We start from the raw sequence: 6237 nt of genomic DNA, 5'->3' as shown, positions 1-6237 counted from the left end.
CTCATACCAGACACCATCTTTGTCATGAGGAAGAGGCAATACAATTTTAATTGCCTGCATCGAGTTTGGGCAACAGCTGTGCAAGACAAACATTTCCCAAATTATTTTTACCTTGGGTCACCATGTTTTCCCCAAAACTCACACTGAGGCTATGCATATGGATGCCGTACCTGGTGCCCCCAAGTGAGGAAAACAAAAAGTGCTCATTCCTTTCTTAAATAAAGAAAAAAAAAAAAAAGAAACAATATTTTCATTTTCACACTAGCAGCAAGCAGCAGGCAAGAATCAAGAAGTGTTAAGAGATGCAAGCACGTCCCTTCCAACAGATACCTTCTTCTTTGCCAGCAATAAGTCCTGGTAAGCATTTGAACGAAGGAAGCGTGCATAGCTGTCACTCTTCATCAGCTTGTAAATGTGCTCCTATGGGAGAGAAGGAAATGAGAAACAGAGAATTGTTATCAAACCTCATTTAGACATCACAGGGATTTAAAACACAGTGAATTAGAAGGAAGAGAGACCGATCAAAGTTCTAATTAAGTCTGCTATTATTGATTATCTGTGTTGTGGTAGCATACAGGAGGTCCATCCTCGGGCAGGACCCTGCTGTGCCTGGGGCTGTACAAACACAAAACAAAGAGGTGGCCCTCACACCCCAAAACTGGCACACATTATTCAGTAATCAGTGTTATTCTGCAAAGACTGCAACTCTCTGAAGCTCCCAGATCAGAAGCAGGTGTCTAGCCAGGCTGAAACTACTGGGATGTCTCGAGAAGGAAGAAATAAACACCAGAAATTGTCCCACATATTAGGTTTCATTTTACCACTCATAGATCTTGAACCATCACCCAGCACTCCCTCGTGTTCACACAGGAGAACTGATACTTGGGCACATTTCATCTTTGCTTAAGATACATACTGAAAGCAAGCCAACCTGTTACCATCCTGAAAAAGCCTGTATCTCTGGTGACTATGCAGGGCGGTTATACAACTAGATCAGATGTGGATGGCTACAACATATACACAAAGTTATGTTAGATGAGTCCTCCTCATAGGGTCTTTTCTTCCCCTAGCAAGTCAAACTACTGTTACCAGTTTGCTCTGAGAGCACTTACTATGTGCACCTTTAAACTTACGAAGTGGTGTTTCGTTGCAGCAGAACTTAATGCCTACCCTTTTCCTGTCTATCTCCTTGCTTAGTTTTCTGATAAGTCAGCTCTTCTTCTCCTAATTGTCCCTAGATTTGCAATAGATATTACCCCAAACACCAAGAAAATAAAATCAAAATACTTTGACCAAATAATGACTGAGAACACACTAAAGGAACTCAAGAGAAAAACAGGCACCCTGGACATTTGTCTTAGACTTTGCCCTAGGAAGCACTTTTATAGAGTTAATGAGCAATTTTATCTATACTGATTTACACAATGTGAAATATTCTCTCCTGCCCTAAAGCCATTGTACATGAAACTTCAGAAGAGTCAAACCAGACTGAAGTTGCACAGGTTATTTCACAGTGTTAACAAGCCAAGCAGAATTCTCTTATCTTCACCATCATGGGTAATTAGTGATGACCTGTCTATACACAGAAGAACTGCTTAATTCAGCTTTCCTGCACTATTCAGTATAGTCCTAAGAGGGGCATAACTGCCACTGGGTTTCCTACAACACAGCATAAACATTTCCTTTGAGCTATAACTTGGTATAGAACAATTTTTACTGGTTAATTTCCATACTTGCTTTTAGACCTGACAGTTCCTCATTTGTGTAGCACTATCTAGCTGAATGATAGCACAAGATTTTGCAATAGAAATGCTCATATAATGCTATTTAGCAACTGTCACCCTTTCTTGTTGCAGAAAAACACAAGAGAGAGCATATCTTCATACTTTTCACCTACAGCACTGCCATGAGATTTCACATCCAGCTGTGGGACATTTGCTTTATTTATTCAGGACAGAATGAGCCGAGTACGCATTAAGACAGAAAGAGGAAAAATAATGCACGTAATGGATACGGTAGTCAAAAGGTTTCTATTCCTTGGTGTGAATAAGGATTTTCAATATTGGCTCTCTTTCAAATACTTCACCTAGCAGAAATGCAGGATTTGATTGATTTAAACCCAACCTTATTGCAACCAGTTCACCTGTACTGTTACCTTTTAAGGTCTCTCAAGGAGACTCCACGTCCTCCTAATGAAAAACCCCACATGACTGTACACCTGAAAATCTTCTTCCTTCCTCTTCCTGGACCATGAGGAGACTGATGAGTAGGTGGGGCAGCCACCATGTAGCCCATTAACAGTAATGAGCCTGGAGAGTCTCCAGAGCCTCCCTCCTCTTAGTGGTCCTCCCTTGCAGCAACAAGTACACACAGGCTGCCAGTGGGAGGGAGTGCTGAGGGGGTACAGGAAGGTGCTGTGGGTAAGGTCGTGGGTGACAGGGGTACTTTGATTAACATTTTGATAGACATGTTGGATTTTCACTGTCTTTGGGCTCCAAATGGTTTCTTTATCCGTGGTCAAACAACTGAGCCTCCTCTGAAAAACAATGACAACATTTTCTGAAAATAACATTAATTTTTCATTGCCACACAGACAGGTCACATGAGCTGCCTGCAGGCCAAGGAGAACACTCCAGGCTGGCCATACAACCTGCCAGCAAGCCAGCGACGACTATCATTCTTGCTCGTGTCAAGACGACTTCATGTGTTTGACCTTAAAACAGTTTAAATTCAATATCTGGCTGTGGGAAGAAGGAAAAATTACTTCGATCCCAAGATGAAATAAACCACAAGCCGACTTCTTAACTGAAGCCCTTCCCTGAGAAACAGGACTATTGCACACCCACAGCCCAACTGCCACTGTGGTTAGCTAATTGGAATGAAACATTTTCTCTGCTTTTCACATCTTGGAATCACTGAACAGCAACACTGCTACTTTTCAGTGGTTCACCAAAGATATAATCAAACAGGGAATAACTATTCCTAGGCTTTGAATGCTAATGAAGAAAGAAGGCTCGGCATACGGGAAGGGAGGGACATGCATAGCTTCAGAAGCAAACTTCACTGCTTAGAATTCAAAGGGCTTGCTTTGAAAAAGCTCTGGACTGGAGGCATGAATGATACTCTGATCATTTATTTTACATCACTGCCTTTCTGAAGCACCTACTGGAAGTCTGAGCCAGTTGCTCAGGTCAGCAAAGCCTGCCTTCCAATTTACAACAGTACAGGACAGCTTACATTGCTGCAGCCAAAATCCCCACTGAGACTGCACCATGAAGGTTCCTGCTAAAATTGTGGTTGCAGTGTGTGTTCAGCCCGGTTACACAACAAATCTATCTGCAGGACAGGAAACGCCAGTGGCTAGGACATTTGTTTTGATCTTTAGCCTACGCCGTTCTTCACCACCAAGCTATTTTCTGCTATACTTTCTAAAATCTGCAGCTTTCTAGGGAGAATTTACAGCTAGCATTTAGCAGTTCCTCATTTCATTGAAAGCTACTGGAGGTCTAGCAACTGGAATAGTGTTCAGTTTTGGTCCCCGCTATACAAAAAAGATGTGGACATGCTGGAAAGGGTCCAGAGAAGGGCCACAAAGATGATCAAAGGACTGGGAAGCCTGCTGTGTGAAGAAAGGCTGAGAGAGCTGGTCTGTTCAGCCTTGAGAAAAGAAGGCTCAGGGGAGACCTTATCACGTGTTTCAGTATTTAAAGATGGCTACGAAGAAGATGGAGGCTCCCTTTTTACAAGGAGTTGCATGGAAAAGATGAGGGCTAATGGGCACATGTTACTCCTGGGGAGATTCCAAATGGATACAAGACAAAAATTTTTCACAATGAGAACAATCAGCCATTGGAATCATCTCCCCAGGGCAGTTGTGGATTCCCAAACACTGGACTTTTTTAAGATTCGGCTGGACAGGGTGCTGGGACATCTAGTGTAGGTCATGCTTGCCTAGAAAGGTTGGACCAAATGATCCTTGAGGCCCCTTCCAACCTGGTATTCTATGATGCTATGAACTGAGCATATTCTTCTGTGGAAGCCTGAGAACCGGGCGTATCAGCAGAGGTGTGTGCATGGACTTAGCTGCTCTACGCAACTTGTGCAAATTGGCTTGTCCCCTTCTATCATGGATTTTTAACTCACTTTGGGTCATTGCAACCCACTGGTCTCTCATGTCTTATTTTACTGAGAAGCTGCTTTTGCTCCTCCTCTCTATCATATGGTGGAGAAGGAGCACAACCTCACCAAAGACTGAAATCTCCAACTGCAGCCAGCATCTCTAGTAATGCACTGTACTCACATGTACACTCCCTGACATACCTGACACTGCTGGGAAGAAATTTGAGGCTTCCCATCCTTATGCTGACAAAACTCTGCATTTTGCAAAGTTCTTTATTACAGGGTAATGAGCTCATTATTACTGGCTCCCTGATTACACAAAGCAAATGCACTACTTATGTAATTTTTAACAACACAGCTGCAGCTATGGACATTACAGTCTATTGCAGTGCAAGTAGTCTGGCCAGAATTATCACTGTGACATTTCTTCACAAGTGCCATGGGAAGTTCCTGTACCACATCTGCACAACAGCAGGAGATACATTACATCTAGGCAGTGCAGCATCTCCCAGACATTGCTGGGTACCACTTCCCAGGCAGGGCTCAGCCTCTCAGCTCCCTGCTGTAGCCTTAAGATAGCAATCCTTTAGGGAGTCACACTGCAAAAGCAAAAACGTAAAACAACTGTCTAACAGAATTGTCCAAGTGATCTTGTAAACCATTAAACAAGGTAGCACCCTGCTTCTAAGCCAGATAGAAAGCAGGGTGGGAAAGAAAAAAAGTCTTTCAAGATTCGGCCAGGAGTTGACAGGCATCACACGTCCCACTGGTCTCCCCTGCAGCCTTGCCAGCTATCTCTGAGCACCAAGCTGCCATCTCAGGCCACTGCAGTGGCAGCTGCAAGTGGAGACAGGGACTGGCTTGACATGTGCGAGCAAGCCCTGGCAAGCTGGCTTTTTGAGCTGACCGGTCACTTAGTCCTTCACACAGTGTGCTGTTGATGAATGCTGGCTGTACTGAAGATCCCCTGTGAGGATAGATGCACATTTGGAAATGTCAGTCTAACGTGGAGGGTGACACAATAACCTGCTTTTGTAATTACAGTGCATTTCGTCGTCAGGAAGCAAGCAATTCCCTTACAAGACTGCTGCAAGCAGAGCAGATTTGCTCTCAAATATCCCCAGAACTGTTCCCCAGACCCTGAACCAAGGCAATAGGATCTGAGTGCGTATCTTCTTGAGAAAAAGGTAGAGCCCTTTCGTGTTTTGTGCACCTGAATCACATCTCCCCTATGGTGGGAAGAACTATGCAGTAGCCCTGGGGGCTATTAAGGCCCACTGAGCACCTTCTCTGTACCTGGGCTTGTATCATGAGAGTTACACTTCAGACAGCGTAACTATCCCACTTGCCATTGCCAGATATATAAAGGAGAACAAAGAGTAAAATTTAAAGGTGGAAATGTCACTTCTGTGAACTAGAAAACAAAGGAACCAGCCAGGTAAATCACAAAAAAACCTTTTCTACGGTTACGTGAAACCACAAGGAAATCCCGCCCCTGAGAGCTGACAGCTTAAGTGCAGGGAAATAAACCCCGATAAAGTTCAGCATCTCTTGGCTGTTTCCCTTCCACGAGCTCTATCTTTGGAAATGATGAAGGACAAGCTCTGTAAATTTTCTTGACAAGAGGGGAAAGGGGGAGGAATTAAAAAAAAAAAGTTTGCAATCCAGACGGGAACGTGGGAGGTGGTTGAGATAGCAGAAACTGCCTCAAAGCAGCACCTGCTTCAAATCAATGTGCTGCAATGGGATCTCAAGTCTCCCTCCCCCCTTGCAGTGAAAGTGCAGTGACCCTGAGGAGGTCAGAGGCAGCAGCCAAGCAGGACCTTGGGAACACCCGAAAATATGTGGGGAAAAAACCTGAATGATAAAAAATAATAACAACCCCTGACTTGCACAAGGCACCTTGCACATCTCAGGGGCTGCGTTCTCTGCTAAGAACATTTCTTTTTAGCAGAAAAACTTAGTTCTTTCCTCTGAATCATGTATATGAGAGAAGAGCGTTGGTGTATGTCCAATTCTAATCCCACCTGTATTTTACCCATTGTGGCCTCTGAACGTGAGTTAGATTCCGGAAAACCCTTGAATTTTAACTTGCCGAACTTATTTTCCCTGTTTGTG

Source organism: Nestor notabilis, unplaced genomic scaffold (genome assembly GCF_000696875.1).
Source record: "Nestor notabilis isolate BGI_N333 unplaced genomic scaffold, ASM69687v1 scaffold10890, whole genome shotgun sequence".
In the NCBI taxonomy this organism is placed as follows: domain Eukaryota; kingdom Metazoa; phylum Chordata; class Aves; order Psittaciformes; family Psittacidae; genus Nestor; species Nestor notabilis.
The sequence above is the reverse complement of the archived record's forward strand: the minus strand, read 5'-3'. Positions refer to the sequence as shown.